Below are 18029 nucleotides of genomic sequence, written 5' to 3'. Positions count from 1 at the left end.
AAATCAGTCGCACCGTGTTCATCTATTCAGTATGACCAATTTGGGAAAATGTGTGTAACGGTTGGATTTTGTGTGGAGGCTATATATACCCCTCCACCCCCTTCTCCATATGTGAGAGAGCCATCGGAACGTGCCTACACTTCCAGCATACATTTTCTGAGAGAGAACTATCTACTCATGTGTTGAGATCAAGATATACCACCTACCACAAGAATCTTGATTTTTAGCCTTCCCCAAGTTGCTTTCCACTCAAATCATCTCTCCACCATACCCAAATCTGTGTGAGTGAGTTGAGTGTTGGGGAGACTATCATTTGAAGCACAAGATCAAGGAGTTCATCATCAACACAACATCTATTACCTTTTGGAAAGTGGTGTCTCCTAGATTGGTTAGGTGTCGCTTGGGAGCCTCCGTCAAGTTGTGGAGTTGAACCAAGAAGTTTGTAAGGGCAAGGAGATCGCCTACTACGTGAAGATATACCTGAGTGAGGAAAGTCCTTTGTGGGTGATGGCCATGGTGGGATAGACAAGGTTTCTTTTTCGTGGACGTACCCTTCATGGGTGGAGCCCTCCATGGACTCGCGCAACTGTTACCCGTCAAGGGTTGAAGTATCCATCAACGTGGACATACGATAGCACCACCTATCGGAACCACGCCAAAAATCTCCATGTCTTCATTGCGTTTGCACTCTCCAAACCCTTCCCTTTACCTTCACATGCAATGTTTTACTTTTCACTGCTACACTCTTAGGATTGCATGTGTAGGTTGATTGCTTGACTTGTGCTACTTGCTAAAATCTTTCCACAACTAAAATTGGGAAAATGTTATATTTTATTTGGTCAAGTAGTCTAATCACCTCCCCCCCCCCTCTGGACCTACTTTTGATCCTACAAATGGTATCAGAGCTTTGGTCTACATTTGTCTTGATTTCCATAGCCTTGGTTTCACAACCTAGGAGAGTGTGGCGTCTAGCAAGGGAAATTACCACCATAGCGGTCCTTACTTTGATGGTACTAATTTTGCTAGTTGGAAGCATAAGATGAAAATGCATATTCTCGGTCATAACCCTATCGTTTGGGATATTGCGCATATTGCCTTGCAAGGTGATTTCTTCGAGGATGGAAAAGAACCGGATCGTGAAGCGTCCGCGGAAGAAATAAAGATGTTGCAATACAATGCTCAAGCTTGTGATATTCTCTTCAATGGATTGTGCCTTGAAGGATTCAACAAAACCAGCCGTCTCGAGAGTGCAAAGGAAATTTGGGATACTTTGGTTGACATGCACGAAGGTACCGAGTCCGTCAAGGAATCCAAATTGGATGTGCTTCAAAGTCAACTTGACAAGTTCAAGATGAAGGATGGTGAAGGAGTTGTCAAGATGTACTCTAGGCTTGATCTCATCACAAATGAGATTGCCGTCTTAGGAAGTGAAGAGATGACCGACATATTCATCATCAAGAAGATCCTAAGAGCCTTGGATGGAAAATATGATACCGTGTGCACCTTGATCCAAATGATGCCCAATTACAAAGATCTCAAGCCCACAGAAGTCATCGGTAGAATTATTTCTCATGAGATGCCACTCAAGGATAAGGAAGAGCTCCCCAACAAGTCAAGTGGTGCTTACAAAGCTTCAAGTGATGCTCCTACAACATCAAGTGATAAGCAAGTCTCCAATGAACAATTGAGCTTAATGGTGAAGAACATCAAAAAGTTCTACAAGAATAGAAGCAAAGAGAGACCTCCAAGTCAAGATCCTACCATGACAAAAGATCTTCTAGTCGTGATCGCAATTGCTACAATTGTGGAAGACCCGGACACTACTCCAATGAGTGTATGGCTCCCTACAAGAAAAGAGAAGATTCACCAAAAAGGAGAAGTAGAAGAGATGAATCGCCTCCAAGAGAGAGGAGTAGAGATGATTGTTATGAATGAAGACCCTCTCGTAGAAGCAAGGATTCGGAATGGAAGGACAAGTTATCAAAGAGCTACACAAGACAAAGAAATCATGCTCAGATTGGTGAATGGGTATCCGGTTACGACTCTGACAGCTACTCCGAGAGAAGATATCACGCCGACTCCGAATATACTCAAGATGAAGGTGTTGCCATTATTGCACTTGTGTCATCAAACTCATATGACATATTTGACTCACCAAATGAAGGATTTGGAAGATCCTTCATGGCTAAAGGCCATAAGGTATCACACCCTGAGTATGTTGATTTCAATAGTGGTGAATATGATTTGCTAGGTGATGATGATTTACTTGTTGACAACACTAGTGATGAAAACTATGATGAACTTGCTAGTAATCATGCTAATCAAGATGAAACAAATGACAATGATAAGAAGGAGATTGGGCGTCTAACTAAAGAACTAAACACTCTTAAGTTAGCTCATGAAATAACTCTAGAGGACCATAGAGAGCTTCTAAGGACTCATGACACTACTGCAGGATGCTGCTAACGCGACACTACGATCAGAGATCCTTTGACAAAACTGTGGGCGATGCAATAATCTCAAATGGTGGTGTAAAAGAACTATTAAAAAGGTGCAAAACGTTTGCGATGGTGGAGCCATCAAACACGGTTCAGATTTTAGTTGCGTGTGTGATGCAGGGCATACGGTTTAGTTCAATTAACTGTTTGCGATGAGGCGGAACAAAAGAAACGGGCAGACAGATGAAGGCGTGTGCGATATACGGCATACGGTTCACTCGGATGGACTGTTTGTGATGAGGAGGAACAATAGAAATAGGCAGCTAGATAAAGTTGTGTGTGATTCAGGGCATACGCTTTAGAAGGATTAACTGTTTGCGATTAGGCAACAGAACGGAAATGGGTCAGCCGGATCAAAATGTCTGTGATTGATGGCATACACTTCACGCGGATGAACTATTTGCGATTAGCCACAACAAAGAGAAACAATTAGATAGATCAACGTGTGTGCGCTAGACGGGCATGCACATTCTAATTAAAAGAAGTGTGTGCGATGGTAATAACAGGCCCACACGGTTGTTGGAACAAGACGTGTGCTGAAATTGCCTATTGCGGTGCACCCTATGGTGCAAACGCCACATACGCGGCCGAGAAGGCGTGCCCATGTTATGCCTTTCGGGAGTAGTGCCGCACTTATAACCGTCAATAAATTTTGAGCCTGCGTCCCGTCACATTCCAAATTGCAAATATGTTCACACCGATCAAAACCTAAATGGTTTCCCACTTAGGAGCGTATTTGTACTCGGTTATAAATACTACTACTCCAAGATGACGGCACATTCCTCCTCAACTCCTCATCCACAAAAACAAACAAGTCATTCATCATCGTTCCCTTGCATCTGCCATGGCCAGCGTGAGTTCTGGGTCGAGATATTGCCACTAGGGAGATGCGAGCATGGAAGCGAAAGCACGAGAGATGTCCCGCCTCGCCGCTAACGCAGCCGACATGTCCCGCCGTGCGGCCGTAGCAGCATAGAGGTCCTGCCGCGCTGCCGAATCAGCACGGAGGTCCTGTCGCACCGTCGATGCAGTAGACTGGTCCGGTCGCGCTGCGGAAGCAGAAGAGATGTCAAGTCGTGTCGCGAATGCAGCAGAGATGTCCTCCCGTGCCGCGGCCGCCTAGGAAAATGTCTCGCGAGCAGGCGAGGACTCTTACAGGCGCATGCATGCGATCATCCATAGCCAGATGGATCAGATCTCCGGTTGGGCAAGGTTGTAGGACGACATGAAAGCCTCTTTTGAACAGGCTACCGGCGTCATCTGGCAACTAAATGAGAGCAATGAGAAGCTCCTGGCCGAGCGCGACCTGCTGAGGGCGAAGATCATCGGAAGTGTGGAGCAGCAGGAGGAGACCACTACATTGTTGAAGAGGACCGGCGTCATCGTCGAGAAACTTATGTTGGAGAATGCCATGCTGCGCATCGAGCGTAGAAGGCTGGTGGAGGAATCCGTGTATGCTCTCAAGAAGCATCTTGAGGACAAGAAAGAGCTCATCGCCGCTCGCCGTGTAGACTAGTTCCGGTGGTCTGCAGCCACGCATCAAGAAAGTAGAGATCAGCGAGCCAGATCGTTGTCTTCCTTCTTCTTTTGCCCTTGTGTATTTCGGGTGTTGCCGCATGTGGATTTTTTTGATTATGTTCCTAAATATGTAAGACAATTATTATCCACTGTCATCATCCTTAATATTCATCATGCTTGATGTAAGTCGCAGTCCATGCTATATAGGTCCATCGGATCTTACATCAAGATCCGTGCAAAACTTTCTTTTCAGGTTTTCATTTTTCTCTCTTAAATCTCAGTCCAGTGAGACATATACTCACGTCATAGAACGGGGCCTCAGGCGCCATTAATGGAGAAGTTGGGAGGAAGGTGCGCGGCGGGTAGAGGTCAAAGGGCTTTCCTCCCAATGAGCACGCGCAGGGGGTAGATCACACGCCTCCCGTACTCAAATAGCTACCCCGCATGACACCTCCTAGCCAATAAAAAAAGGGGACGCGTGGCGGCACGTAATTGGTAAGTAGAACACCCACGGTTTCAATAATACTTGTGTTTCCGATTTGTAACGTGACAACACTTGTTCCAAAATGACTTTGCTGATTGTTAATGTGTGCGCCTTCACAAATCGGACAGAAAAATTACCACAACATGTTGGTGCCATGTCATGACACCATGCCAAGTTTCATGATTTTCAGGTGTGTTTTGGATTTAGAGGAATTAAAAAACCAAGTTTCTCAATCTTTACGGCTGAGCCACGACGCCCAGATGTTTGAATTTCAGTCCCATTTCTTGCATGTGACCTACAAATTCATCCAAAGACACACATGTGATTTTTCAACCAACTTTGTGCATTGGAGCATGTGCTTGTAGTTCAAATTTGAATTATGCACATTAAATTCCTAGAAATTAATTAATGTATAAAAAAGGCCAAACGAACCCGGAATAATTCCAAATTTTAGCACGATACTTCTATTTGGTCTAATCTACATGTTTAAAAAATTAAGGTGGTAGAAGGCAGTGTACGTATGTCATTTCGCACACGGAGGTGACACGTTCCATCTCGGAACCATGAGCCTTCTTGAGCGAAGCTCCGGTTTGCAAGAAGCTTACACCAAAGCTTGTCCCAATTCGGCCAAAAAATTACCGCAGCATGTTGGTGCCATGTCATGACACCATGCCAAGTTTCATGATTTTCAGCCATGTTTTAGATTTACAGGAATTAAAAAACCAAGTTTCTCAATCTTTACGGCCGAGCCACGACACCGAGATGTTTGAATTTCATTCCCATTTCTTGCATGGGACCTAGAAATTCCCCCAAGGACACACATGTGATTTTTCAACCAACTTTGGTGCACTGGAGCATGTGCTTGTAGTTAAAATTTGAGTTATGCACATTAAATGCCCAAAAACTCAATTAATGTATAAAAAAGGCCAAACGAACCTGGAATAATTCCAAAATTTAGCACAATACTTCTATTTGGTCTAATCTGCCTGTGTAAAAAATTAAGGCGGGAGAAGGCAGTATATGTATGTCGTTTCGCACACGGAGGTGACATGTTCCCTCTCGGAACTACGAGCCTTCTTGAGGGAAGCTCTGGTTTGCAAGAAGCTTACACCAAAGCTTTTCCCAATTCGGCCAAAAAAAAATTACTGCAGCATGTTGGTGCCATGTCATGACACAATGCCAAGTTTCATGATTTTCAGGCATGTTTTGGATTTACAGGAATTAAAAAAAACAAGTTTCTCAATCCTTATGACCAAGCCACGATGCCCAGATGTTTGAATTTCATTCCCATTTCTTGCATGGGACCGGTAAATTCACCCAAGGACACACATGTGATTTTTTAACCAACTTTGGTGCACTGGAGCATGTGCTTGTAGTTCAAATTTGAATTATGCACATTAAATGCCCAGAAACTCAATTAATATATAAAAATGCCAAACGAACCCGGAATAATTCCAAAAATTAGCACGGTACTTCTATTTGGTCTAATATGCCTGTGTAAAAAATTAAGGCGGGAGAAGGCAGTGTATGTATGTTGTTTCGCACATGGAGGTGACACGTTCCCTCTCAGAACCACGAGCCTTCTTGAGGGAAGCTCCAGTTTGCAAGAAGCTTACACAAAGCTTGTTCCAATTCAGCCAAAAAAATTACCGCAGCATGCTGGTGCCATGTCATGACACCATGCCAAGTTTCATGATTTTTAGGCGTGTTTTGGATTTACAGGAATTAAAAAACCAATTTTCTCAATTTTACAATCGTGCCATGATGCCTAGATGTTTGAATTTCATTCTCAATTCTTGCATGGGACCTATAAATTCACCCAAGGACACACATGTGATTTTTCAACAAACTTTGGTGCACTGGAGCATGTGCTTGTAATTCAAATTTGAATTATGCACATTAAATGCCAGTAACTCAATTAATGCATAAAAATGCCAAACGAACCCGGAATAATTCCAAATATTAGCACGATACGTCTATTTGGTCTAATCTGCCTGTGTAAAAAAATTAAGGCAGGAGAAGGCAGTGTACGTATGTTGTTTCGCACATGGAGGTGACACGTTCCCTCTCGGAACCACGAGCCTTCTTGAGGGAAGCTCCAGCTTGCATGAAGCTTACACCAAAGCTTGTCCCAATTCGGCCAAAAATTTACCGCAGCATGTTGGTGCCATGTCATGACACCATGCCAAGTTTTATGATTTTCAGGCATGTTTTGGATTTACAGGAATTAAAAAAACCAAGTTTCTCAATCTTCCCGGTTGAGCCACGATGCCCAGATGTTTGAATTTCATTCCCATTTATTGCATGGGACCTATAAATTCACCAAAGGACACACATGTGATTTTTCAACAAACTTTGGTGCATTGGAGCATGTGCTTGTAGTTCAAATTTGAATTATGCACATTAAATGCCCAGAAGCTCAATTAATGCATAAAAATGCCAAATGAACCCGGAATAATTCCAAATTTAAACACGACACTCATGTACTAGTTGCATGTTCATTGTTCGTAAATGTTCTAGCAATTCAAACACCATCCTTTCCCTCTATAACACCATTTTGTCTTTCAAAACATAATGAAAAAATCAGGTATACCACAAATAGTTTACTAGAAAGAATCGTGTGGGATACGATATAAAATATCCTGGCGCGTCGTGTTGTCTGGCTTATGCATGAAGCTTCGTCGTCTACAGACCATCGCCCTCGCTTGAACCACACTTGTGTGCCGGTTTCTCCTGGCACCGAGCGAAAAAAATTTGCCACCGCTGAAATATCTATCTCCCGCCCCTCACTCCCACCAAAAGCCACATTTCCACAGTTACTCCTTGCTTTCCAAGTTCAAACCTTCACTGCTGCCTACTGGTAGCTCAGCCTTCTTGCTAGCGACCCTTCTTGTTGCAGCTCAGCCTCCTGACCGGCAACCCTTCTTCTTGCAGCGCCGCCTTCTCACCGACGACGCTTCTTCTTGCAGTGTCGCCTCCTCGCTGGCGACACTTCTTTTTGTTGCGCGGCCTATTTGCCGCCGACCCTTATTCTTGCTGCGCGGCCTCGTCGATATGGTCAGGTAATCCGCACCCCACCCACACCAACCTCCTCCTTTCCCGTCCCACATGCCCCAACTGATGGCGCTACACCTTCCTCCGAAATCACTGTCCCCCTCCTCCAATTAACCGCCGCTCACAGCCATTTTGCATGCAGTATAACGTGGAGCTCAGTAGCATGCGGCCGCATGCACGCACGAGGTCGCTATGGCTGCCATGCGTGCCAACCGCCAGATCTTGGAGGAGCACCTCGTCTTCGAGGCCACCATCGGCACCGCCACGCGGTTGTCTATTTTAAAATACAGTTCGTGTTGTTTTCTCAAGGCCACCACCAGTGCCTTCTAGCGATTTGTCCTCTGTAATGTTAATATGCAATCTGATGTTCAGTTAACAGTTTGGTCCTCCGAAATGTAATGTTCAGTTAACACTTTGGTCAAACAATTGCTACATTTTGTAGTACTGTTGTTTGTTTTGTTAACTGTCTTATCTTCTAGTACATGTTTCTATTCTGCAATGTCCTTCTCAGTTAACTATTTTGGTTCATTTGGTCTGTTGTCCATTTAACTGTTTGGTTCAGTTCTGCGATTTGATTTTCTTGATGTGGGTTCAATTTTGTATTGTTATGCATGTGACACCAATCAAATTTGGTTGTACTCAATACATATTCTACTGATAGTATGGCAACTCTCAGTTAACCTGATCAAGATCTTCCTTATGTGTGTTGTAGGGAAACAATGGGAGACCTTGCGGTTTACCATCGAGGTTTGTTCAAGCATGGTCATTTGCCTAATAGCACATTATTGTGTAGTTGCAGGAATCATTATAATATTTACATTTCTTACAATTTGGTCTTGCAATTGTAGGTCCCGCTGTCAGAGGCTTAGACCCACTGTTCGACCCATTTTGCATATGGGGAAATGAGACGTACATAAATACCAGTCAAGTCAAGAAACTCAGAAAGATTGTTAGGATGAAGAAACTTTCGATGAATAACAGCAAGATCTTTGTTTGCGCAATGAAGAAGACATCAGTCAACTATAGGATGGTACTAACTCTTTTACCTTGTTTTTACCCCTTGCGTCATTTCAAAATTTATAATAGCGATTTAGGGATATCTTTGTTTTCAGTACTTTACAAAGCAGTTCATCAATGATTACATCTCGAACCACCTACATGGTCAAGAGGTGAGGAAGGTATTCATTCAACACCCACGGTACAATACTGAAGTCTTGCTAAAGAGGACGAAGGTTGCGCGGGCAATTATCCATAGCCACTCTCCAAAAGTTGCAAGGACATTCAACATCACTGAAGGCTCAATATTTGCCTTCCGCTTCTGCAGTTTCCCAGATGAGATTCATCTGTCTATTTACCGTGTATGAAGCTACTTTCCAAAGGTTTTTGATGTTGCATGTGAAACTCGGTGCTGTTGTGTAATGGCGTAACTGAGTGCCGAAGCTATCTGATGTAATTCGATTATGAAATCCTGGTTGCTTTTATACGGATATGAAATATCTGGCGTGTTTTATAAGAAATATCAATTTGATTAGTACATGGATTATCAATAATAGGCTAATTACCCTACTTATTGGGGTTTTCTATTGCAGACGGTTACTCAGACAGCACCATGGGCAATCAACTCAAACAACCCACACGGTTTCTAGAAAGTAGGCATGCTCGATCAACAACAATCACACATGACTTCCGGCAGCGAACTGTTTGCGTTACGCCACCTTGCACAAATGTTTCCACCCAAAGAACTGTGTGTGATATACATACCTACGGAATGTTTTTCTGGGATTCACCATGTGGCATGTACATACCTACGGAAATGATTGGGTTTCGATGCCTCACCCGATCGCACACGAGCTCATTTGGTGTCCCAGGAGGGCCTATCCCCGACGATTTTGGGTCGTGTGGGAAGGACCCCCCCTATCGCCCACACTCACTTGGTGACGGTTCCAAGCGCCATCGCGGAAAGGGGTTAAAAACCGTTTGTATAGCACGTCGTTGTACCAGTGTGAGAAGCTACACTTTGAGAAGCTAAATTTAGAGCAAGAACATGAGTTCCTAAAATCTATCAATGATGATCTTCGAAAGAAGAGTTCTTCTTATCTTGCCAAACGTCTCCTCTTGTCTACTTATATGCCACAAGTAAAATGTAGCAATAATAGCAAGAAAGATTCTTCCTCTAGTTGTACCAATAACCATGCTAAATCCAATATTATTGCTTCTAGTAGTTCTCTTGATTCCACTAATGATTTTCTTAGCCAAGTTACGCTTGAACTTACTGGAGGGGATTATAGAGAAAGGTGTTTACAAGAGCCTTGCCGGAAGTAAGCAATTTGAGGAGATTGTACGCAAGCAAGGATGGCACCGGAAGAATCAAGGTGTTGGTTTTGAATGAAAGTTCAATGCTAATGGAGTTGAGTGGGAAGAAGATCAGTACCCCAAGATGAAGTTTGTTCCTCAACAAGAGAAGTATGACCCCACTTATTTCAAGGGAACACAAGCTCAAGATGATCTTCCACCACAAGACCACAAACTAAAAGGCAAGGATATGCTTCAAGAAGAGATTGATTCATTTGAAAAAGCTCCTAAGGCCATGGTCAAGCAGATTCCCAAGACTACATCAAGTTCTACTTCATCAAGTACGACTACAACTCCAAGGATTCCCATCAAGTTGATGTGGATCCCAAAGAAGAAGAACTAGATTGTTCTTGAGGGTGACTCCACCAACATACTTCACTCATATTCATTTTGGCAAGCACATGTGCGATCAACTTTCATATCTTGCACTGGTTCATGGAGTCACAAACCCTCTTGTTGGTAAGACAAAGGACAAGGTAATCTAATGCTTTCATGGACATCATCATATGCATAATTCACTCTATGTCTATGGATATCCTTGTATGTTCCTTGTGGGACTAACCCATGTAGGTATTGAAAGTGCAACACTCCAATGGATTGCTCCAAAAGATCTACATGAACATTGAGCATCCACATCTTTAACATCTACATGAAGTCATCATCGATAAAACCCAAGGTTAGTTCTTCCCTCTTAGGGGGGATATCACATCCAGTGGGATCTTTGCTCTAAAAATTGAGCTAAAGAAACTCTAATGGTGTGAACACAACAATGCTTTATGTAAAAGGGGTAACCCCACTTGTGCTTAAACGATGAGTATGACCTATGATTAAATGTTAACATTTGACTCCTAAGTCAATATAATCTTATATAGATGACCTAGTTATCGCCAATTGCTTGATAGATGCTAGAGTGTATGTGCATGCTTTTTCACATGTTTCATTTGCTATCTTATTGTGTGAGCATGTTGGTTGCATAATTTTATCCATTTGAGGACATCCATTTGTGGTTTTGATTGTTTGGTTTTTATTGGCCAAATGGATGGACAAGAATGCCTAAGTACTCCCTCTAGCTATCTATGCTTTTTCTCTTCTCAAATTCTTTTCATGCTACATCACAAAATTTGAACAAGTCTTTTTCGGACCCTCTGGGTGAGGAGCACTCGAAGCCACCGATCCGTCAAGGGTTGACTTCCAAAACCTTCTAGTGAATTTTGATGAGACCAACACATTCATATTTGGTCCCACCAAAACCACTAGATTGATCTAGGTTTTCACCTTGGTACCACCGATTAGAACTATTCGGTCTCACTGAGTTGCAGCAACTGCAAGCAGTTTTGCATCTCAGTGCCACCGAGCCATTCCACTCAGCGCCACCGACAGCTAATGGGTATATATATGCCGCGGCCTGACATTTGGAAATTTCTTCAAACACTCGAGCCCGCGCCCCCATTGCTACCGCTCTTGGTCTCCGGATAGTCGTTGTCTCCACCTGTGCACCATCGTCACAGGTCTCCACTGCCGTCAATGGGAATTACCTCTGTTGTTGATGCCGTAGCGAGCCATCACTGAGTTAGGGTATGGTTCGAGCCCTTTGTGCAAACTCCTTTATCTGACTCAATGTACAAAGTTATTTCATGTATTCTTGCCACAACTGAAAAGTTCATATCCATTAAAAAATTCCTTTAGAATAGATTTGATGCAAAATCTTAGGGTTAGGTTTCCGCCGAGCTCATCTCGGACCAACCGAAATGAAGTTTTCGGTCCCACCGATTGGCCCTGGCCATTGCACTAAGTACAACTCGGTCTGACCGAAACATACTGATCGGTGAGACCGAACGCAATTTCTAAGTGAAACCCTAGCATCTCGGAGTCACCGAACCGCAACTCGGTCTGACCGAAACTGCATGTTTAGACTATGTTAAGTGCTTCGGTGTCACTAAGATTATCATATCGGTAGCTCCGAAATGCTTTCTGTAGAAAACTAAAGTTATGATTTTGACTCATTTTTTGCAAAAAAAATAGTTCTCTTTTGTGATGAGCATCCTCTCTACCCATATCCATCTATTCACAGGGTTAGTTTGCAGAGATGTCTGAGGCTTCTGACAGTCAGAACAGATCATAGGAGCAAGTCAACCCTAGTGAGGGCACAAGCCCTAGTGGTAGCTATGATGATGGCAGCAGAAGCACTCCTAGCAACTTTCCTAAAGCTGCTACCAGATAGAGGAAGAAGAGGAATTTTGATAGTGAGGATGAAGATTTTGTGGTTGAGGAAGAAGTGATTTCTAAGAAGAAAGTGGTCAAGAAAGAGTATGTTGGTGCTGCTGCCACCACCAAGCCAGGTCAACAAAAGAAACCTCCTGCCAAGAGAGCTCCCATGTCCAAAGTGAGAAAATCAACTTTTGCACATGATACTATGGAGTTCACACTTGAGCCCTGAGAGGAAGATGAAGCTGCTGGTGGAAAGAAGAAAAGGAAAGAGAGAGTCAAGAATACGGTTGCCAGAGTTATTGGTAGACCGTCCATGATGAGGGATGATGATGATGAGGAGGAGGAGAAAGTTGTTGCACCACCTTCCAAGTCTCAAATATTTATGGTTGATGCCCTTAAGATTGGTGCTGCTCCTTCCAAGCCCAAGACAAAACCTCCACCTGCTGCACCCAAGACTTCATCTCCAAAGAGATCCACGAGAATTATCCCAGCTGCAGAGAAGAACAAGGCCCCATTTCTAGAGGTCCAACAGGATGATGAGCCACTAGTGCTCAGAAACTGAAGCCAAAGATTCCAGACCACAATGATAATCATCTAGTGGCTAAGAACATGAAGCTGAGAAAGGATGCAGGTCTAAGACAGTGGAGAAAGAATGATCCATATGCCACAAGTAGGAGGACTAATGTTGACTACCGATTTCACATCAAAGAACAACAGGACTTCTATGATACTGTGTTGCTGGACAAGAAGCCCATTGTATGTGACATGAAATGGGTTGACTGGAAGTATATTGATGCCAATGAAGATTACTTTCCCCATGTTCATGAGAGCTTCAGGCCGAATGAAGTTGATGATTTTGTTGGACAAGAGCTGATTAAATGGAATGATGAGATGATTATGCAGTTTTACTCCACTTCACACTTCTATCCAGATGGGAAGATAGTGTGGATGACTGAGGGCACCAGATACCAGTCATCAATCTCTGAGTGGGCTAAGCTCATCAATGCTCCAAAGGAAGATGAAGATGATCTTGATGTGTATGGCAAACCCAGGAAGGATCACAACTCTATGGCTCACATGTATAAGCATATTCCTGATGCAGACCTAGAGACTCACAAGTTTGGATCCATATACTATCTGCTTGCTGGACTGACCACCATAAACACCATACTAAGGCATACCCTCTTTCCTAAGTATGGAGATCATAGGATGATACATGGTCATTCCATCAACTTGCTACACATGTTTGATGTTCCCCAAAAGTTCAAGGTCATGAGCTTGATAGTTGAGACGGTCAAGAAGATAGCAGCTGACCAAAAAGAGGTCATGTGGATATGCTCCACATATTCAGATGTTGATCAACTCCAAGGTTGGAACTAGAACATATCTACTTGAAAAAGAGCATCTGCCTCTTAGGCCAGATTTTGAGGACAATGAAGATGTCATGGATGTATCACATCCTACATCTATTGAGGCATAGGAGAAGATTGAGAAAGAAAAGGCTACAAAAGCAGCAAAGGCACCAAGTGCACCAGATGCATCTACTGTGATTCTCAAGACCAAGCAAGATTATATCACATACCTTCTAGAAGCAACCCTGAGGATAGAGAAGAGTCTGGCCAACTTGACTAAGAATCAGGAGAGCTTAAAGAGGATTGTGGAGGATAAAATGTACAAACTTGATGTGAAGTTCACAGAGATTCAGACTATAGTTGAGAAGCTGACAGATGATGTTGAGGACAATGATTCTAGAACTACAACAGATAGATTCTAGACAGTTCCAAGGGCACCGAGGTCTGCTACTGAGCCAGCTGCAGATTTGAGGCTTGCTCATTCTGCTCATGCCACCACAGCCATAGTTTCTCGTCCAGTATCTACTACACCAGCTCCATAGACATCAGCTGAAGCATTTGTGGATGGACTCCTCTCAACGCCGTCTATGCACACTGGAGCTACAAGCCAAAAGAACCCTTCAGGTTCACCCGGAGATCGTGCCTAGAATGTCATATAGCACTATATGTTTTAAAAAAATTGGTAAATTGTTGCCAAAGGGAGAGAAGTGGCCGGATGGATGAAGTGGCGCCAAGCTTTTGGCATTATCTGTGACAAGAGAGTGCCACAAAAGCTAAAAGGCAAGTTCTACAGGACGGCGATTCGACCCGCAATGTTGTATGGCGCTGAGTGTTGGCCGACTAAAAGGCGACATGTTCAAAAGTTAGGTGTGGCGGAGATGCGTATGTTGAGATGGATGTGTGGCCACACGAGGAAGGATCGAGTCCGGAATGATGATATACGAGATAGAGTTGGGGTAGCCCCAATTGAAGAGAAGCTTGTCCAACATCGTCTGAGATGGTTTGGGCATATTCAGCGTAGGCCTCCAGAAGCTCCGATGCATAGTGGACGGCTAAAGCATGCGGAGAATGTCAAGAGAGGGCGGAGTAGACCGAATTTGACATGGGAGGAGTCCATTAAGAGATACCTGAAGGATTGGAGTATCACCAAAGAGCTAGCTATGGACAGGGGTGCGTGGAAGCTTGCTATCCATGTGCCAGAGCCATGAGTTGGTTGCGAGATCTTATGGGTTTCACCTCTAGCCTACCCCAACTTGTTTGGGACTAAAGGCTTTGTTGTTGTTGTTGTTGTTGCCAAAGGGAGAGAACGTGTATAGATCATAGGCTTTGAGAGAGAGTGTCTTTTGCTTTTGTTGGCTTCATTTTCCTTGCTACTTGCTACTTTGGTTTGGTTGTTGCTACTTATGCTACTTGTGTGTTATGCTCATAAGATACCTTGTGTGATCATGTGTTTGATCATACTACACTTAATTTGTGCTCTCATGATTATATCTATGAATGTTTGTGTATGATCAATCACTCGTATCTTTAGTGATGAGTGCATGTCATTTAATTCTTATCATTTTGTGCACTCCACCAAGATGTATGTCACATGGAAGAGTGACCCATGATCCTAATCGATTGTGCATTTGCATTCAAACGCAAAATTTAAATAATGCACAAATTTGGTGGAGCTCTTTCTTATCACATACTTCTCAAAGCGACGATGTATTTCATTCATAATATCACTTGTCGAAGCTTTGATCTATACGTTGTCATCAATTACCAAAAAGGGGGAGACTGAAAGTGAAACTAATACCTAGGTGGTTTTGGTAATTTATAACAACATATAGCTCATTGAACTAATAACCATTCAAGTTTAATACTTCAGAAAGTTCAATGAATGGCATATCATGGACTAGAGATGTGGACCCCTCAAAATGCTAAGGACACGTATTTGCAAAAGCTCAAGACTCTTCATTTCTATTTTAGTGATCCAAGATCACATTGAGCCCATAGGAAAGTCAATACTATTAAAAGGGGATGAGGTGTTGCTTAATGGCTTGCTTGCTCAAATGATTAGTGATATTGCTCCAAATCCCTCAACCACTTTCTCATTCCAAACATGTCGAAATCCTAAACTCCAACTCGGCCCCACCGATTCTTTATATCCGGTGCCATCGAGTTCATATGACATAGCCATAGCTAGAAACCCTAACAGTTCGGTCACACCGGTACGGATCTTGGTCTCACCGAGATGGCCTTGCCAATTCTCTATAGCTTGTTGAAATTATTTCGGTCTCACCAAATAGCGATCGGTCTCACCGAAATGGCTTGACCAATTCTCTGTTGCCCTATTGTTTCACTTTGGTCTCACCAAGTTGCCCTAAGCCCTAGCACATCGGTGCCACCGAGTTGTTCGAGTCGGTCCCACCAAGATTGCTAATGTTGACATTTTGAACTAAATGAGTCTCACCGAGTTCATCTATTCGGTCTGACTGACTTGGGTCAAATGTGTGTAATGGTTGGATTTTGTGTGGAGGCTATATATAGCTCTCCACCCCCTTCTCCATATGTGAGAGAGCCATCAGAATGTGCCTACACTTCCAGCATACATTTTCTGAGAGAACCACCTACTCATGTGTTGAGATCAAGATTCACTAATCCTACCACAAGAATCTTGATTTCTAGCCATCCCCAAGTTGCTTTACACTCAAATTATCTTTCCACCATATCAAAATCTGTGAGAGAGAGTTAAGTGTTGGGGAGACTGTCATTTGAAGCGCAAGAGCAAGAAGTTCAACATCAACACAACATCTATTACCTTTTGGAGAGTGGTGTCTCCTAGATTGGTTAGGTGTCGCTTGGGAGCCTCCGTCAAGTTGTGGAGTTGAACCAAGAAGTATGTAAGGGCAAGGAGATCGCCTACTTCGTGAAGATCTACCCAAGTGAGGCAAGTCCTTCGTGGGTGATGGCCTTGGTGGGATAGACAAGCTTGCTTCTTTGTGGACCCTTCATGGGTGGAGCCCTCCGTGGACTCGCGCAACCGTTACCCTTCGTGGGTTGAAGTCTCCATCAATGTGGATGTACGATAGCACCACCTATCGGAACCACGCCAAAAATCTCCGTGTCTTCATTGCATTTGCACTCTCCAAACCCTTGCCTTTACCTTCATATGCAATGTTTTACTTTCCGCAGCTACACTGTTAGAATTGCATGTGTAGGTTGATTGGTTGACTTGTGCTAGTTGCTAAAATCTTCCCACAACTAAAACTGGGAATGGTTAGATTTTCACTTGGTCAAGTAGTCTAAGCACCCCCCTCTAGACCTACTTTCAATCCTACAGGATCTAGTAAGAAAACAAAATAAAATAAAATAAGTGAAGAAAAAGTGCAGCAAGGTATTTTTGGGTATTTGGAAATATAGATCTGAAAACAATTTGATAAAAGATAGACCCGGGGGCCGTAGATTTCACTAGTGGCTTCTCTCGAGAGAATAGCATACGGTGGGTAAACAAATTGCTGTTGGGAAATTGATAGAAGATAAAATAATTATGACGACATTTAAAGGAATGATCATGAATATAGGCATCACGTCGAAGATTAGTAGACTGAAACAATTTTGCATCTACTACTATTACTCCACACATCAACCGCTATCCAGCATGCATCTAGTGTATTAAGTTCATGGAGAAATAGAGTAATGCAATAAGAACGATGACATGATGTAGACAAGATATATTCATGTAGTAATAGACCCCATATTTTTATCCTTAATAGAAACGATACATATGTGCCTCGTTACACCTTCTATCACTGGGTGAGGACACCATAAGATCAAACACATCACAAAGCACCTCTTCCCATTGCAAGAAAAATCGATCTAGTTAGCCTAACTAAACCAAAGATTCGGAGAAGAAATACGAGGCTATAAATAATCATGCATATAAGAGATCAAATAAAACTCAAATGATATTCATGGATATAGATCTGATCATAAACTCTAACTTCATCGGACCCCAACAAACACACCGCAAAAAGTCATTATTACATCAAATAGATCTCCAAGGACAATAAGGAGAACATTGTATTGAGAATCAAATAGAGAGAAGAAACCATCTAGCTACTACCTACGGACTCGTAGGTCTGTGGTGAACTACTCACACATCATCGGAGGAGCACCAATGAGGATGATGAACCCCTCCATGATCGTGTTCCCCTCCGGCAGAGTGCCGGAATAGGGCTCTAGATTGGATCTCGTGGTTCTGGAAATTGCTACGGCTGGAATTGTGTTTCTCGACTCCGCTAGGGTTTCTGGAATATTTGAGTATTTATACAGCTGAGAGGCGGTGGAGGAGACCCCTGTGGGCCCCACAACCCATCAGGGCAAGCTTGGGCCTCCTGGTGTGCCCTGCTGTCTCGTGGGTCCCGCGGGCCTCCCCTCTGGTGCTTCCTGGGCTCCCAAGTTGGTTCTGGTCCAAAAAAATCTCCAAAAAGTTTCGTGGCATTTGGACTTTGTTTGGTACTGATATTCTGTGAAGTAAAAAACAAGCAAAAAACAGCAACTGGCACTAGGCACTATGTC

This window comes from Triticum aestivum, chromosome 1A (genome assembly GCF_018294505.1).
Source record: "Triticum aestivum cultivar Chinese Spring chromosome 1A, IWGSC CS RefSeq v2.1, whole genome shotgun sequence".
In the NCBI taxonomy this organism is placed as follows: Eukaryota; Viridiplantae; Streptophyta; class Magnoliopsida; order Poales; family Poaceae; genus Triticum; species Triticum aestivum.
This window is presented reverse-complemented; position numbering follows the sequence as displayed.